Source organism: Cetorhinus maximus, chromosome 13, assembly GCF_964194155.1.
Source record: "Cetorhinus maximus chromosome 13, sCetMax3.hap1.1, whole genome shotgun sequence".
NCBI lineage: Eukaryota > Metazoa > Chordata > Chondrichthyes > Lamniformes > Cetorhinidae > Cetorhinus > Cetorhinus maximus.
In genome coordinates, this window is record NC_135891.1 from 50,562,519 (window position 1) to 50,582,330 (window position 19,812).

Genomic DNA, 19,812 nt, shown 5'->3' on the forward strand with positions numbered 1-19,812 from the left:
GCATCTGCAGAGAGGAATACAGTTAACGTTTCGAGTCCGAATGACTCTTCATCAGAACTAAGGAAAAATAGAAAGGAGGTGAAATATAAGCTGGTTTAAGGGGGGGGGGGGGTGGGACAGGTGGAGCTGGATAGAAGGCCAGTGATAGGTGGAGATTGCCAAAAGATGTCATAGACAAAAGGACAAAGAGGTGTTGACGGTGGTGATATTAGCTAAGAAATGTGCTAATGGGGACATTAACGGTGGAAAGCAGGACGAGCAAGGGACAGATAGCCCTAGTGGGGGTGGGGTGGGGGGGAATTGTATTAGGCTAAAAGGTAGAGATAAAACAATGGATGGAAATACATTTAAAAATAATGGAAATAGGTGGGAAAAGAAAAATATATATAAATTATAGGGAAAAGGGGGATCGGAAAGGGGTTGGGGAAGGAGGAGAGAGTTCATGATCTAAAGTTGTTGAACTCAATATTCAGTCCGGAAGGCTGTAAAGTACCTAGTCGGAAGATGAGGTGCTGTTGCGTTGAGCTTCACTGGAACAATGTAGCAGGTCAAGGATGGACATGTGGGCATGAGAGCAGGGTGGTGTGTTGAAATGGCAAGTGACAGGGAGGTCTGGGTCATGCTTGCGGACAGACTGAAGGTGTTCCACAAAGCGGTCACCCAGTCTGCGTTTGGTCTCTCCAATGTAGAAGAAACCACATTTTCTGTTTGCTGGGCCTGGAGGAAACAATCCTGCTCTTTCAGGCCCACAAAGTAGTCAGTGATCTTGTGTCTGAAAACGACAGATGTCAGCAAGACAGGGTCAAAAATAAAGCCCTGCTTCATAATAAAGGAAACTTGAAGCTCTTCTTGGCTCCTTTTACCTCTGGGTTTTCCTGGGCCTGGGAAACAGCTGTAAAAATTACAAACCTGTTTAAATAAAGGCATTTAGCTTGTTTAAAGGTTTCAACAACTGGCCTACCTCCTGAAAATGGATTGATTGACCATCCCTCATCATGCCCCTCTTTTTAAAAAAAAAACAGTCAATAGTGGTTTCAAGGCAGGTCGACTTCAGGTATCATATACGTTTAATAGTTTAACTTTCCACCTGAGCCAAAACCAGCTATTTTGGGGTTAAAATTACCCCACATGATTGTTTCTGCCAGCTGTTCTGCCCCTGAGGTGGTGTTTTTCACTGGGTGCTGAAAAAGATGGCCATCCTTTACCCCAGCTAAAGGCTGGTACAATTCAATCATCAGCAACTGTGCAAATATCAGTCAATGCTGGAACTCAATATCAGGGCTCCTAAAATTAGCAGCAAAATATTTTAGTTACAAATCCTGTTTGGAAGAGTTTTTTTTAAATCAAAAATTGAAATGATTTCAGCTATGTCATGATTACATCACTCATCAGGCTTGAGGATTTTGGTTGTCTGAAAATCAACTTCAAATAGCTAATCAAAAACTAATTACACAGCAACCAGAGGAGCAGAAAAAAATGAGGACTTTTTTTTAACGAGAAAAAAGATGATGATCTATGGATTTTAAAAAAAACTTTTGAGAGAGAAAATGGGAAGGATGGAGGACAAGGTGGACAGTAGGAAAATAATAAATTTTGTTTTCAATTATTTTGAAGTATCACAAGAAAATGATTCACAAGAATGAGACCAGAACTGAAAGCTTATACCCAACCGGAAAGATGGAACTTGTAGGGGCTTTTTTCTCCAATGACATAATTCTTTAGAATTATGAAGGGGTTTGATAGGGTAGAGGCACAGAAGATATTTCCATTTGTGGTGCTTTCCAGAAACATGGGCCAGAAATATAAGATAGCCACTAATGAATCCAACCAGAACTCCAGGAGAGTCTCCTTACCCAGAGACTGGTTGGAATGTGGAACTCACTAACACAAGTAGTTGAGGCAATGAGCATAAATGCGTTTAAGGGAAAGCTAGAAATATATATGAGGAAGAAAGAAATTGAAGGATTTGTCCATAGGGTTAAATCAAGAAAGCTGAGAGGAAAGACAAGTGGAGCATAAATACTGACTTGGACCTGTTGGGCCTAATGGCCTGTTTGTGTTGTCAAAACTATGTAATACCTCAGAGCAGAGTATACAAGGAGTAACCAGAAGAAGGATTTTTAAATGATTTAATGATCATAGCTGTTCATACATTGTTTTTTGAAGCTCCTTTTGAGGTGGCAGTTTTTAAAAATGAGGCTAGCATTCTGGTTTAGTTTGGTCTTCCAATTTTTTGCCATTTAACTGCATGGAATGTTTTTTTATTTGACCAGTAAAAGTCACGCCAAAGATGGACCTTTCAAGCACAGGACCACAAACTATTTTCAACCTCAGCTTAGAACTAATTTCATTAAGCACAGTCGCCAATAGAGGTACAACAGGTCTGCTGGCAAAATTAAACCATGTTTGAAATGACTGGTGTTACATCTCTGGAAAAACTCATTCAGCCTCAATTCCATCAGGAGAAATGCTGACTTGATTTAAATCTAAGTGCTTCATTTCATTATGGCATTGAGGTCAAACATTTGTGCATATTTAACTATATATTGGATTCACTATCCATTTTTTGATCTCTTGTTCAAAGTAATAAGCATTTCAGTGTCTAATACACTGGTATTGCTGAAAAATCTACACAGATAAGGTACAAAATTGGACCTATTTAGCAGTAAAAAAAGAAGTCAGCTGGCCTCTCAATTGAATCCTCTACAGTTCTTTATTGGAAAATCTCATCAAGTACATTAACTTTTAAATGGATCCAAGAACATATTGGCTTTTTGTAATATGTATTATAATAGGAATGTAAATCAATTTATTTAAAAAGCAAACCAAATTAAAACAGTAACAAGAACTCTCAGAACAAGAGAACACCTAAATGGATTTAGACCAGCTTCCCTTAATCTCCTTCTGTCTCGCGCGCTCTCTCTCTCGCTCATGCTCTCTCTTTCTCTCTCACTCCAAATTGCCTTCTAGATACTGTTTTTGGCATCTGCACCTTAAACTCTTCTCACAATTCCTTTCAGCTTTAACTTTTTTTAAATGTCTCGACATTGCTCATCACTTTTGCACTCAGTCAACCTTCCTGTGGTGTCTTTTGGTCATAGTAATATTTCAGCAACTGCCATGCCTCTCACAAGTTGTTTGCACTCTTGCCAATACATAGTTAGCAAAATATTTATTTTTAGCTGTGCGCTCAATCTGCCTCAGAGCTCACTTGTTCTTTTTAGTCTAGCAGGCACTGTGCATTGATGAAACATTCAGTATTTGTATAATATTGACCTATTAATCACAGACCCCATGTTATAGCAACGTACCAATACAATTTTGGTACAAGACTGATCACATTAATCATGTAACATTTTGGTAGCAAAATTATTACAGTAATGCTTGAGAATTGAATAACTTGATTGATTAACCAAACATCATGTCATAAGCAATACTCACATTATACCATGTTCCATAGACGTAAATCATAATAAAGTTATCAGAACTTGTTTCTTTTCAGAAAAGCTAAAAGCATCAGTTAAGAATATGGCAGGGACAAGTTAATGTGCATTAATTTTAACAGACTATTTGTTAACCAAGGTTATGGGTGTTGTTTTTTTCTGTTTATTGCAAACATATCAATCATATGACACGGATTGGTAAAACAACAATTTATTTGAAGATAAGACTATATACAGACAACAGTAACTGAGAAGCCACATAGACATGTCTGACCTGTAGGTCTGCTGGTGTGTTATGTGTACAGAGTCATGGGATTATACATAACATCCTGCCATGTAGTGGATAGTGATGGACAGCAGTTTAATACTTGCTCCCTTAAAGATACATGCACATCACATCACAATAACGGGAATAATACAAGCTTTAAACCATTGAGGTGGAACAGAAATCTCCAGAAAAGCAAGTTCTTTATGGGAGAAATACAGGAATTTCCTGCTAAGTTGTTTCTTTCAAGAATTATTCTTATGTTTATAATATTAAAATAATTAATAAGGGTATATATAGATAAACAATTTTGTCTAATGGAGAATCAGGAATGATTGGACATCCTAAAATGATGCCATTGACGTGTGAAATCAAGTAGCAGTTTTTTACATAACTTTGCTTCACTGATCAAAGAATTAGAATCCTAGGGCTATTTTATTACTATTTACATATCTTAGTTGAGCTTTGATTGTGAATTGGAGAAGTGCAAGGTCACAAAAATGAAACACTGCTGGAGATTGTAAATTGTTGGCTGCTCTTCAAGTGACTGGCAGTGGAGATTTTATGTGCCCATTTGTCTGCCTCAAACAAATTTCAGACAGGCCTTTAACAGGATGCCCAGTCTTTTTGTCCAAAAGTGGTGGCAGACTGTTTAGTTGTGTAAGTCAGAGCTCTGTGCCTGTTGTAGGACCCTCATTGCAACATTCAAAGAGAAATGGGTGAAACATGCACTAAGCATGCCAATCCTTTTCCTTCAGGCTAAAGAATATATGAACATAAGTAATAGAAGCAGGAGTAAGCAATGCAGCCCTTTGAACCTTCTCTGTCATTCAATAAGATTTTCTACCTGAAGACAACTTTCCCACGCCATCCATTTATCCCTTGATTCACTTTGTCCAAAAACCTATTAATCTCAACCTTGAATATAATCAACAACAGAACATCCACAACTCTCTTGCTTAGAGAATTTGAGGATTCACAAGCCTCTGAGTGAAGATGGTTCTCCTCTTCTCAGTCTTAAAAATGGCTGACCTCAACCTGAGATTACGGCTGAAATTTTTGTGGAAGCAATGGTCCCACCCCACCGTGCCCAGCTGAAAGGTCAAGGTCGAGCATGCCTTGGCAGGGCTAGGAAGCTACAACCTGATTTTAAGGCTGTCAGGCTGTTAAATGTCTCAGGTCGTGGCTTCTAACTCCATCTGTGAGGATGTACCCCCTTCCAGAGCTGCCAGCCAATTAGGTGGCCAGCAACTCTCCAGTTCAAAAGTGCCATTAGGAGCAATGGCCACCTATGGGACTGCATACAGTTCTGCATGAATGGCATAAAGGCTGAACAGCAAGGTAAGTGGGGTGGTTCTCTGGGGCTAGTGAGGCAGGCGCTGGCGTGGGGGATAGGGAACAATTACCGGGACCCCAGGTTGGGGAACAAGCACAAGCTGTGATCACCATGAGGTGGCCTTCACTGGGCACAGAGGGCCCGGAAAGCAGACCCTCCCTGGGCCCACTGCCAGCCTGCCAGGGTTTACCTGGGGCCTCATCAGATGGTGTGAATACCCCTGCTGCTGGTAAAATAGCAGTGGCAGTGGGATGAGGCACTTAAGTGCCATTAAGTGGCCCAAGGGTGGGCAGGCCACCCAACACCTACCCTGCTACTGGTAAAATTCCTGCAGATACAGGTAGATGATGGGCATGCTGCCCCTGCCATGTTACCTGATTTTATGAACCTTGCTTAATCTGTCAGAGCACTCTTGGGATGAATGTGGGGGCCAGTGAGGTTGATGGTGTAAAATTCCAGCCTCTGACCTCTTGTTCTAAGCTCTCCAGGCATCTGCCCTGTCAATACCTCTAAGAATCGTGTATGTTTCAATGATGTTGCCCGTCATTCTTCTAAACTTCAAAAAATATAAGCATATTTTACTTCTCATAGGGCAACACTTTCTTCCCAGTAATGGAGGGCAATCCTTAAAGGGAGAATGAGTGCTTCTCTGGACCCCATGAAAATTTTCTAGTCCACTCTTAGACCTATTCCTGCTAACCCTCTCCCATGCCATCTAGAAATTCCTCCAGACATGCTTGCCAACAGTGTGCTACAGCTGGGCAATATCACAACCATTAAGTAGTCAAACTGAAGGTCTTTCCCAATGAGAGTAGTTGACTTGACACTTGGAACCACATCAACCTATCCAGCCAATTATGGATCAGTATTGTTGAGGGTCAGGGAGATAGGAGGCGGTAGCGTGGTGGTAACGTCACTGGAAAAGTAATCCAGAGGCCCAGGCTAATGTTTTGGGGGCACAGGTTTGAATCCCACCACGGTGCTGGTGGAATTTAAATTATGTTAAGGAATTTACAGAAAGAGCTAATCTCTGTAAAAATGACCGATTGTCATAAAAATGCATCTGGTTCACTAATGGCCTTTAGGGAAGCTGCTGTCCTTATCTGGTAATGTGACTCCCAACCCACAGCAATATGGTTGACTCTTAGCTGCCCTCTGAAATGGCCTAGCAAACCACTCAGTGTCAAACTGTTACAAAGTCTACAAAGAGGAATGAAACTGGAGGATCACCCAGCGTCAAGCTAAGTGCTGCAAATGACAACAGCAAACCCAACCCTGTCGACCTGCATGTCCTCCTGACTGACATCTGGGGCTTATGCCAAAATTGGGAGAGCTGTTTCACAGACTAGTCTGACATGGTCATACTCACAGTATCATACTTTATGGACAATGTTCCAGGCACTACCATCACCATTCCTGGGCATATCCTGCCCACCAACAGGACAGACCCACCTGAGGTGGCACACAGTGGTAAACAGTTGTTAGAGAGTTGCCCTAGGAGTCCTCAACATTGACTCTGGACCCCATAAAGTCTCATGGCATCAGGTCAAACATGGGCAAGGAAACCTCCTGCTGATTACCTTCTGGACCCTCCGCCCTGCCCCCCTCCCCACCCCCACCCCCCCCCCTCCCCCCCACTTCAGCTGATGAATTGGTACCCTTCCATGTCAAACATTACTTGGAGGAAGCAATGAAGGTGTCTAGCGTACAGAATGTACTCTGGGTGGGGGACTTCAATGTCCATCATCAGGAGTGGCTCGGTAGCACCACAACTGACCAAGCTGGTTGAGTGCTAAAGAACATAGCTGCTAAACTGGGTCTGCAACAGCTGGTGAGGGAACCGACAAGTGGGAAAAATATACTTGACGTCACCCTCACCAACCTCCCTGGCATAGATGCATCTGTCCATGACAGTAATGGGAGTCCCCACCGCACAGTAAATGTGGAGATCAAGTCCCATTTTCACATTGAGGATACCCTCCCTCCACACTATCACTGTGCTAGATGGGGTAGATTTTGAACAAATCTAGAAACTCAAAACTGGGCATCCATGAGCTGCTGTGAACTATCAACAGCAGCAGAATTGTACTCAAACACAATCTGTAACCTTGTGGTCTGGCTGATCCCCCATTCTACCATTACGAACAAGCAAGGGGATCAACCCTGGTTCAATGAAGAGTGGAGGAGGGCATGCCAGGAGGAACACCAGGCATACCTAAAAATGAGGTGTCAACCTGGTGAAACTACAGCACAGGACTACTTGCATGACAAACGGTGGAAGCAGCAAGTGATAGACAGAGCTAAGTTATCCCACAACTAAGTATCAGATCTGAGCTCTGCAGTTCAGCCACATCCAGTCGTGAATGGCGGTGGACAATTGACAACTAATTGGAGGAAGAGGCTCCATAAATATCTCCAACTTCAATGATGGGGCAGCCCAGCACATCAGAACAAAAGACAAGGCTGAAGCATTTGCACAACTTTCAGCCAGAAGTGCCGAGTGGATGATCCATCTTGGCCTCCTCCTGAGATCCCCAGCATCACAGATGCCAGTCTTCAGCCAATTCGATTCACTCCACGTGATATCAAGAAACAGCTGAAGGCACTGGATAATGCAAAGGCTATCGGCCCTGACAATATTCCGGCAATACTACCGAAGACTTGTGCTCCAGAACTAGCTGCACCCTGAGCCAAGCTGTTCCAGATCAGCTACAACACTGGCATCTACCCCCCAATGAGGAAAACTACCCAGGTATGTCCTGCCTAAAAAAGCAGGACAAATCCAACATGGAAAATTACTGCCCCATCAGTCTACTCTCGATCATCAGCAAAGTATAGGAAAGTGTCATCGACAGTACTATCAAGTGGCACTTACTCAGCAATACCCTGCTCACTGATGCTCAGTTTGGGTTCAGCCAGGGCCACTCAGCTCCTGACCCCATACAGCTTTGGTCCAAACATGGACAAAAGAGCTGAACTTGAGGTGAGGTGAAAGTGACTGCCCTTGACAATGAGGCAGCATTTGAGTGAGCGTGATGCCAAAGAGCCCTAGTAAAACTCAAGTCAATGGGAATCAGGAGGAAATCTCTCTGGTAGTTGGAGTCATACCTGGCATAAAGGAAGATGGTTGTGGTTATTGGAGATCAATCATCTCAGCTCCAGAACATCACTGCAGGAGTTCCTCAGGGTAGTGTCCTAGGCCAAACCATCTTCAGCTCTTTCATCAATGACCTTCCTTCCATTACAAGATCAGAATTGGGGATGTTCGTGGATGATTGCACGATGTTCAGCACCATTCGTGACTTGTACCATCTGGAAGGACGAGGGCAGCAGATACATAGGAACACCGCCCCTTGCAAGTTCCCCTCCAAACCACACAATATCCTAATTTGGAACCATATCACTGTTCCTTCACTGTTGCTTGGTCAAAGTCCTGGAACATGCACCCTCCCTTACAGCACTGTGGGTGTACCTACACTACATGGACTGCAGCGGTTCAAGGAGGCAGCTCACCATGACCTTCTCAAGGGCAATTAGGGATGGGCAATAAATGCTGGCCTAGCCAGCGATGTACACATCCCATGAAAGATTTTTTTTTAAAAGGTGGTTACAGCCTTGACTGCCTTGTCTTCCCAATTAAGGCTGAGTGAGTTGCAAAGCAAAGTTTTATAGAACTGTTTAAATTCAAGCAAAATCTACTTTATTTATTCTTGTCGGAAAATGGCTGAAGTACCTAGACAGAAAATCAAATACCCATTTGGATCCTGTTCGCCTTTCAGGCAGCTTCTATGAAATCACATTTGCAAAAAATATTTCTACAGGTAACAATACATAATTGTTTTTTTTTTCATTTCTCTTCTTTCCTAAAAATATACTATTAAAAATATGAATAGCATTAATTTTGACCTGAAATGCAATTAATCAAATGTAAGTTGAAAAAGTAATGTTGGACCACTGAAACTTCTTCCTATTAAAATATCATACTATTTGGACATTCTCTAAACTTATAATATCAAATATTATGAAAGGAGCAGAATCACAACCCATTTCCTAAAAATGACAATTAATGAATAATAGTCATTCTGTTGGAGCTCCACATGTCATAGTGATAAGAGTGTGAAAGCCACAGTAACAATACCCATTAAGACGGTCATCAATTGGTGATTTAGAGGATGATCTATCTTCTGTTCAGTTTAAAACAGCAGGCTAAATGTGGTGCAATCAGGTCTGCAGAGAATAACTGTCTGTGCTGTTAAGATAACCATCTCACCGAATAATCTGATTGTTTTATTTTTCAATGGAAATAATCAATCTTTCTTGTGACAGAATTATCTAAAGGTTTAAACAACAGCACTATGTGAGTCACTGTTGACACTTAACTGAGATTGATTTTCCACTCAAGTACTGGAAGACTTTTGAGCTAAATACAATGAGTGCAACTGCACATCAATTCATTTATGCATTTGTATGAAAATAAAAAAAAGATGCTGAATTTCAATATTGTAATCACTTAAAATGTAGCAAACGAGGAAATGGTTTCTCTGTCTTATCCCTGCATATGTAAAGAATGAAATATAAATGATAATTTATGTTGGAGATTCTAATCAGATTGTATCCATCAAGGTGTTGATTGCAACAGAAAATGAACTGACTTTAGCAGAAATGGCACTAAGGAAACTGATTGATGTGAGTCCCCTTGGGTTAGAGAGAGAAAAACAATCAGCCAGAGGTCATGCTCTTGATCATTGTTCATCATCCTGTTACTGCTTCTAGAACCTGTGTATGCACATATGTTATGTCAGGTGAGGACAAAAAGTAGATTTGGCTGTGATGGCTTTTCTGGTTAAATAGCCTCATATTGTTGACCTACCTAGTCTTTACTTACAAGTACCATGTGGCCACTTGGTCAAGGTGCTACAGGGTAGTTGGTACCTATGTATATACACCAGCATGGATCAGTCACTTCCTTAGTATAGGACATAAATTGAAGGAAAAGAGAGAGTTTTTAAAAGTACCCCTCAAGAATACTAAAGAAAAATAATGCCCTATTGGGGAGGGGAATAGTGATGGTGAGAGACAGTAAATGTTTGACCTATAATAAATTATTATGCACCTAAAATAGTCCAGAATAGCATGGTCAGATGAATACTATAATCAAATGAGTTCATAGAGCAATAGAAATAATATTAAATAAAAATCTTAGCAGCCCTAAGTTTATGGACATGATGTGAATTGATCTGATGCTTTTTGCATTTCCTCAAAAGGCAAACTATCTTTTTATCATTGATATGCTGTTTGTATAGTGAGTTCATTTGAGTATCTGCACTGTAGCTCCAACAAAAAAACAGTTATAATTATAAGTGAAGCATTTATGCATCAGACAAGTGACATGATAGGATAAGAAGCTAAGTAAAAAAAAAAGAAACCCAGGCAAGCTAATAGAATTAATTTCTGAGAGATTTAATTTACCGAGGATGTACCTAATTGGATAGGTTTAGGCTGTCGTGTATTCAACATGCTCAAGCAATCTAGGCTGGATTTCTGGTTTAATCCAAATACATATTTTCTTTTAGATACATGTAGTAGCTGCTGGAATATTTGTGTATCTGAATAACAGAAACTGATGGAACAATCATATCGTTGGATGAGATGATATCCCAATATGCTCAACAATAGTGAGTTTGGAACCTGTCAACTACCAGTGAAATATAAGTGAAGGAAATTTCAAATCAAAATACATGGCAGACCTCCTTACTCTAATAGTCATTTGTCAAGCTGTGTCTGAACTATACTCCCAATACGGTATGAATCTCACCTTCAGGCTATGTTTTGCTATTTGCAGAATCGGTTGGGTGGAATTAGTGCTGGCAGTAATCAATTTTTGAGCCAATTTAGCTGAACATAGCATAGTTGTTACAACTTCCATTTGCTAATGATGACCAGTGGTGATGTTTTGTGCCAAAGTAATTATGAGCAAATTGAGGTTATAATTAGGGCTAATTCAATAGTTAATTCCAGCAGTTCTTAATCCAATTTGCAGATGCCTTTAATGCTACAACAAGATACATTATCTGGCTCTTGCTACATAGCAGTTCCTGATGCAGATAAGTTTTTTGGTCAACATCAGTAAAGCATTTAAAGTAGCTTGTGATCTTCATCTGCAAGTTTGGATACCCTAAGAATGTCCCATAGCCTTTAGCATCGATGATACAGATTTCTTCTCGGCAAATTAATGAAAATTATTTTGTGCATCTCAGTCAATAATCTTGTGCTGCCTGGAGCATGTCAAAATTGCCTGGATAAAGTGGATACTTTATGCAAATTTTTTTTTTTGAAATGAGCAATAATAGCAGCCAGAAAGTCAACCACAGTTTTATACCATTGATAAATTTCCAACTGTGCTGGGTGCTACGCAATGTTCATATGCTTAATATTAACAGAAAATGCTTGAATTACTTAGCAGATCAGGCAGCAGCCGTGGAAAGAGAAACAGAGTTCATGTTTCAGGCCAATGATTTTCCATCAGAGGTTCTGATGAAAGGTCATCGACCTGAAATGGGTGGCAGAATTTTCCCACCTGCTTCAGGACCCCAATGTTAGGACCAAATAGAAGTCCCAAGCATTCACTTGCTGGTAGTGGGACCTATTCTACTCTTTTACCAGCTGCCCAATTAAGGATAGCAGGTAGGTTCTTCATGCTGCCAGCCCAATCAGAAGGCAGCCCCTTCTGGATGCTGTTGAGGCAGATTGGAATCTCAACAAGGAGCTGTTCTTAGACAGGTAAACGTAAATTAAAAGAAAAATCAGGATTGTCGAGAGCAGAAGATGCTGCCGATTGGAAGAGAACAGCCTCCGGGGAAATCGTTGGGGATATGGAGGCTGGTTTTCCTGCCTGTGGCTCCTTCTGTGGGCTGTGCAGCCTCTGGTTCTAATTGCACCCCAGGCTGCTACAGGGAAGCCACCTCCATGAAGTTGGCAGCCTTTCCACGCCGCCATGTGTCCACCCACACCCTCCATCGGAAAGAAAAACTGGTGGGGGGGTTAATGGTCCTTAATTTAGGCATTAGTTATTCAAATTAGTTGGCTGCCTCTGTGGAAGGGGAGGCCGATCCTCATCTCAGCCTTGTCTTCTTTTTCATATGTGGGACATGGAATAGTGAGCATATGCTAAAAGAGTCCAGTCAGCCTGTCTCCTGGGAAACTTCCACAGCAGTGGGACAGCATTGGGGAGCCATCCCAGTGCAGCTCCTTGCCATTTTACTGACACCCATCCCTATTTCCACCACCGAGGGATGGTAAAATTCAACTCATGAATTCTGTTTCTCTCTGCACAGAAGCTGCCTCACCTGCTGAGTATTTCCAGCATTCCTGTTTATATTTGGGATTTCCAGCATCTGCAGTATTTTGTTTTTGTGTATATGTTTAGATATGTGTTCCTTACAGCCCAATTGCATAACAAAATAGGAACAGATCACCAGGCATGAACAATCAAGCAGTATGAAATATTTTAAAAAAGTAATTGATTGGTAATTGATGGTCATAGCCTGGTCCTATGTATGATACATTTGCTCTTTTTTTTTGTATTGTCCTCCTCTCCTAAAGTCAGTCTTCTATGCTATGGTCTTAAGTAGCTGTCTGGTACACCACCCAAGTGTGCATTCTTCATATAGGAACCTATGGAGTCTTGGTATGAAGGACAAATTAGGTGCTTGGGATGAAGGATTGGAACTCTGCTGATACTTTTTTCTCTCTTAGCCTAACAATGTTGAAGCAAATTGTGGAATTATTTGTTTCCTTCGCTCATTTACTCAGATCAGCTAATTGATCTGATTGGGGATTGGACCTTTTTTTAGAATATGCTCTCTATTCTGTGTCCCACATTTGAAAAAGAAGAAACTTCTAGGTTAGTTTGTGAATGATACTGGCTTGGTTGATTCCTCATATTGCTTCAGATTTAATTGTATAATTATAATTATTGGAGATATTTTGATACATTGAAAATATTCTTCCAATGTCTCATCAATTTACAAGATACCCTTCATCATGCTCTGAGATTTATGAACTCACCATGTGCTGTTGCTGCAATATCATGTTTTGTTGTCAGAAGAGGAGTTTTGCATCTTCTTGGAGCCCAGTAGGTCAAGATTACCTTGGGTTATGGGTCTAGGGTCTGTTGAACTCAACTGGTGAGGAACAATCCAATTTAGTTACATATCAAGCAACCATAGTGAAAGTAAATCTAGGCAGTTTTTCCTGGTGACATTGTGATATATGGAGATATCACTGAAAATTTGAAGAGGAGTCTTAAAGAGTGGTGGTGTGGAGGGTGGTGGTATAAAATGACAAAGGAAGGCAGAACATGGAGTGCCTGCCATCTTTCCACTGTCATGCCATTTTACCAGTGGTGTGGAAGATGGAGGAAATCCCGACTACCCAGATACTAATTGAGCCACTTAAATTATCATTTAAGGCCAATCCTCATCTCAGCCTTGTCTTCTTTTTCACATGTGGGACATAGAATAGTGAGCATATGCTAAGAGAGTCCAGTCCCCAATCAGCCTGTCTCCTGGCTGTCACCAGGAGGTCCCTTCCACCAGCGCTGGCAATTTTCAGCAGTTGGCAGGCTTGCCTCCCCATGGGGAGACCACTTGGTCCATCCTGGCAGCCTCCCTATAGGCCAAGGGTGTCCTTCCTATTTGGCCACTCTTTGGCCCACAGAGTGACCCCCAGAAGCAGTGGTTGTACCTGTGGCAATGGCGCTGCCTGCCTTACCAAGCCCACTCCCCCCTCGCTAATGTCTGCCTGACTGACCCTGTTCACCCCAGACCCCACTTACCAGGTTGGGAGGGTAGGGTGCTTCAAAGGTCTTCCCTTCTTCCACGTGAAGTACCAGCAGTGACCATTGCTCCTGGTGGCACAGCTGAGACCACTGAATTGCTGACCCTCCAATTAGCCAGCAGCTCCTGGAAGTAGGTGTCTGTTCTTTAAAGTGACTGCTCATAAAGTCCTGTTGGCTCCCTTTGAGTTGTCTGACCCCTGTAAAATGTGGCTGGGAGTCGACAACCTGCTGAGGCGAGTTCAACCCTGGCTTTCCAGCATGTCGTTGGGACCCCCGCCTCAAGAATAAAATTCAGCCCTATTTGTTCCTTCTAATATCATTGCCTTATTTTTATCAGGCATTGTGTTGCATAATGGACAATAAAAATAGATATTGGATCTGCCTGAGAGTTTTAGAATGTTCCAGGCATAACATCATTTAAAATAGTCTCTCTGTTTTTCTTCAGCTGAGGTCTAATGCACACAACCTAAAGATGAGATGTGGATGGTGTCTGCTTGCTGATAACTTTTCACAGCAGATTTATTTCTGAGCCAATTTCTTCAATAATCTGACCCAGAACAAAAGGAGACTGACAACAGTTTGGCGAGCATCGCATTTGATAACTTCAAGGCCCATCTTTTGTTTCTTTACTTGTACCATACCTCTAAATTTATTGTAGTTTTTGACCCTGTTGTGTTAACAATTAGATAGGCGGGGTTGATTTTTGGTGTGCTGGGTACATTGGTAAGAGTGACTGGTCCAGCAGTGTGATGATATCAGGAGGCCTGATCGATTTTTGACTGGGCCTCATTTGCTTTGAATAGGCAAGCTGGACTGTTGGTGGATAGCCCAGAGGGAAATCTGATACTGTGAAAGCTTATTCTGGTCCTGCAGCTAATAGATGGTGGGAGGTTGGACGGGGCAGTTGGGAACATCTGGGTTTAGATAAAGCACCATATTTCGAGGTTAAGGCAATTTACTAAACCGGTAAAACAACAGAACTTGCCATTGTTTGCACTTATCGCTTCCCATTGAATTACAGTGGGCTTTTGAGTGGCAAATTACAGTTTCTTGAGATCGTTTTCAGTATGGCACTCTCTACAGGGGATCTGTGCTGTATGTGAACTAGGCAAGCAACAATGTGACTCTTCAACAAATCAGATTGAAGATTATCTTTAAGATTATCTCTAAGACAGAAAATATAAATGAGAATATTTAATTCATTATAAAATCATGCTCAGAAAATAACATGGGGAGGGAAAGATGGGAGTAGGAAAGATTAAAAAAAACGGACAGGAAAAAGGTTAAAAAAAGAGGTTATCTTTTTAAATCTCCAATATTCTCTGAAGAATGAGACTCCACACTTGAAAAAGTACATATTTGGTGCTAGAGAGGTTGTTTAGCATAATTAAAACTCATCACACCATTAAAAAAAAATCACCTGCACCTGAAAACACAAGCCAAAACATTTTCTGATGTGTTTAGTCGGTAACTAACGGGAAAGTGCAGCAGATTCACACTCTGTCATGGATTTCAACGCTGTGCAGTGAGATGTTGGCATAACACTGCTTATGGAGGAGCAGGGTGAATTATCAGCAACTTCCTGATTTCTACATTTCTACATTCTACATTTAACTGAGCCTTTACAAACTCTGGAAGTTACTGTCCAATTTAGCCCCAAATAACGGTGAGCGCTGATGCTGCATTGTTATTCTTATCACAAAATCCAGGCTATTATAAGTAGCTCCCATTGTTTCTCGTAGGACTGCTGGCTGACTTTCATGGTCCATCTGTAAGTTGGAATGGGCAGATCTCTAATGACAAGTTTTTCTTTTCCACTATCACCCAATATGCACCTAAAAATGGGGTAATTTGAAATAATGAAAATCAGCCCCCATAATTTGTAGCACTGAAAATTCACTTTTAGGCCACTGAATGCAAATGGAAAACTAGAGCATCTTTTAAACCCAAATGGCTTCAAGAAATTTAAAACATTTTTGCATCAGATCATCAACCTCAGTATCTTTGAAGTGTGTGACTTGATTACATTTTTTGATTTCCTTTTCCACTAAATACTAACAATGGAAACATCACTCGACTTTTTAAAGAAAGTCAAGTGGTTTATCTCCTGGTAATTAAGTTGATTAATTTGCATCAATTGAACATGTACATGACTGGACAGCTAATCTTATGATGACAAGTTTACCATTCAATTGAAAGGAGAAAATAGTACAGTAGTGCTATGTAAGTAAATGTGGAGCTTTTCTAATGGATTTTCTATAAAGAAATATTGATGCACAATGTTTTCCAGATGAGCTTGAGCCATTTGACATTGGTAGATTGAACTGGGATGTTGGAGTTGCATACATATCATCTTCAAAGCCAATATCATGGTTTTGTGTATAAAACCACAGCTCATTATTCATGGCTCCTCCATCAACTTCAGCTCGATTTATAGAATGTTCCTGAGTATACTACATTTTCACAACGAAGTATGAGCTCATTTTAAAAATAATATATACTGATTTTATCATGGCTAGAGGTGATATATATAAATATCAGTGCAAGGAACTGTTGATTGAAGATTGCAATATAAATATAAGGTATGCCAGTTAATTTCCTGTAGTGCTGTACACAGAACAAATGTAGTCTCAGGTGAACAAAGATTAGAGGGTGGGGGACACTTGGACCAAGGATAAAGATGCAATTCAGTCCTCATTTTAATCTCATAAATTCTGTTGTTATCCTTAGATACATTGAGTTACTTTTATTATTTAGTAGTAAAAGCTGAAAGCCTATTTGGAAAACAGGGAAATACAATTGGTTCAAGCACAAACATTTCTCTGCATTATCAACCAAGGAGCTGGAGAGGGTACAAAGCTGAGGCGCTTTAATACCACCAATGTGGGGAGGCCACATTACAGTCTGACAAGTCTACATGGACAGCTTCTATTACAAACGTGGACATGAGTGTCTATAACGAGGGAAATTAGCTGAAAAATGTGACCGGGCATAATGTTAAGTAGGTAAGATGTACATGCAGATATAATGTATCATGGGCAGAATTTTATTCCTCATGGGCGGGCAAGCGCCCGACACGATTAGGCGTAAAATCGCGTGAGACGATGTCCCAATGTCATCCTGCACGTGCGCAATCTTCAGGTCGGCGGGCACATGTGGGTGACAGAGGTGCACCCGCCATCAATTAAAAGGCCACTTGAGGCCATTAAAAACCCAATTGATCCCGATTTTACGTTGCCCGTATGATTTCACACTCGTCACAGGGGCAAAACGGGCAGACTGGCAGCCCACCTTTTGCAAAACCTCATCCAAGGGCAGGATAAAAAGGGTCAGCAGTATTGCCAGTGTGAGTAGTGAGGAGTTTAGGAGATAGTTTGCTGCTGGTTGCTTATTTGAACTTGACAGCTTCATCTCTGTTCTGAGCTTCAGTCTTAGAATTTCCAGGCTTCATTTCAGGACTCATTGTTGTCTCCAAGGGCCCTGGAGAATTTTGACTGTGTGGATCCTTCCAGGTATCAGACAGCCTTTTGTTACCCTGGTAATGGGGATTGTGCTGTCCGCTGGAGGCACCCCCTCTGAGGAGGAAGAGAGGGGCAAAAGGGAAAGGAGGACAGGTGTCCCAATGCAACTTCCAGGGGAGCAACCTGTGGGAGGAGAGGCGCAGGCACAAGGGGTGCAGGGCCAGCAGGTAAACCCAAGTGTAAGGGGCCATAGAAGACACCACTATCCTGCTGCTAGGGTTAACAGGCAACGATGCAGCTACATCAATATGTCCAAGGTGCAATTCTCTTGAGGGAGGCTGTGATCTCCATTTGTCAGATGATTGAGCCTGAAATCACGTCCAACGGTGTGGGTGGATGCCCCTTGCCAGTGGCTCTGAAGGTCACAGTGGCCCTGAACTTCTATGCCTCTGGCTCTTTCCTGGGGTCAGTGGGGGATATTTGTGGAGTGTCCCAATCAGCTGCCTATAGTTGCATCAAGCCGATGACAGAAGCTCTGTTCAGGTGGGTATTGACATTTATTCATTTCCATACAGACAAGGCCAGCCAAGCTGAGTGTGCCAGAGGGCTTTCAGTGATTGCTGGGTTCCCCACATTCAGGGTGCAATGGACTACAAACAATTGGCCATCAAGGCGCCAGCGGGTCAGTCGAGTGCCTTGGTCAACAGGAAAGGATTCCACTCCATGAACGTCCAGATAGTGTGTGACCACAAATGCAGATTCAGCAAGTCTGTGCAAGGTACCCTGGCAGCTCCCGTGACACTTACACCTTCAGACCCTCACAGATGCCAAAGGTTATTCAGTGCTCCAGCCTGACTGGATGGATGGCTGCTGGGTGACAAGGGCTATCTTTTGAAGAGGTGGCTTATGATACCTCTCCACCACGAAGAACATGGGCAGAGCAGCATCTGCCTCTGTCATACCTCCATAAGGGCGGTGATAGAGAGGACCATAGGTGTTCTGAAGATGCGCTTCTGATACCTGGACCGTTCAGGGGGTGTGCTACAATACCCCCAGAGCAGGTGTCACTGATCATAAGAACTAGGAGCAGGAGTAGGCAATTCAGCCCCTCGAGCCTACCCCGCCATTCATTACGATCATGGCTGATCTCATTTCGGCCTCAACTCCAATTTCCCGCCCTCTCCCCATAACCTTTCAACCCATTACTAATTAAAAATCTGTCTATCTCCTCCTTAAATTTATTCAGCGTCCCGGCATTCACTGCAATCTGAGGATTCACGACCCTTTGATAAAAATAATTCCTCCTCATCTGTGATTTAAATCTACCACCCCTTAGCCTCTCATTCTAGAATGCCATGGAAGGGGAAACATCCACTCCACGTCTGCTTTGTCTATCCCCTTTAGCATCTTATACACCTCAATTACATCTCCTCTCACCCTTCTAAACTCTAGCAAGTATAGGCCTAAACTGCTCAATTTGTCCTCATAAGACAAGCCCCACATCTCTGGAATCAATCTAGTGAACTTCCTCTGAACCGCCTCCAATGCAACTGCATCCTTCCTCAAGTAAGGGGACCAAAACTGTGCACAGTACTCCAGGTGCGGTCTCACCAATGCCTTGTACAGTTGCAACAACACTTCCCTATTTTTATACCCTATTCATTTTGCAATAAATGCCAAAATTCCATTTGCCTTCCTTATTACCTGCATACTAGCTTTCAGCGATTCATGCACGAGAACACCCAGATCCCTCTGCACTGAAGCATTCCGAAGTTTCTCTCCATTTAAATAATAAGTCGCCTTTTTATTCTTCCGACAAAAATGGATAGTCTCACACTTATCCACGTTAAACTCCATCTGTCAAATTTTGGCCCATTCACCTAACCTGTACATATCCATTTGTAAATTTCGTATTTCTTAATTGCAACTTATTTTCCCACTTATTTTGGTGTCATCTGCAAATTTAGCATTAGTACTTTCTATCCCTGAATCTAAGTCATTAATATAGATTGTAAATAGTTGGGGCCCAAGGACCGAACCCTGTGGTACCCCACTAGTTACAGCTTGCCATCCAGAAAAAAAGACCCATTTATCGCGACTCTCTGCTTTCTGTTGGTTAGCCAATCCTCTATCCAAGCTAATATATTACCCCTAACTCTTTGTGATCTTATCTTGTTTTTAATCATTTGTGCGGCACCTTATCAAAAGCCTTCTGGAAGTCCAGATATACTACATCTACAGGATCCCCATTATCCACTTTGCTTGTCACATCTTCAAAGAACTCTAGCAAATTAGTCAAACACAATTTACTCTTCATAAAACCATGCTGACTCTGATGGATTGCATTTTGACTTTCCAAATGCCCCATTACTACTTCCTTAAGAATGGATTCCAACAATTTCCCAACAACAGACGTTAAACTAACTGGTCTATAGTTTCCTATTTTCTGCCTCCCCCAACTTTTTGAA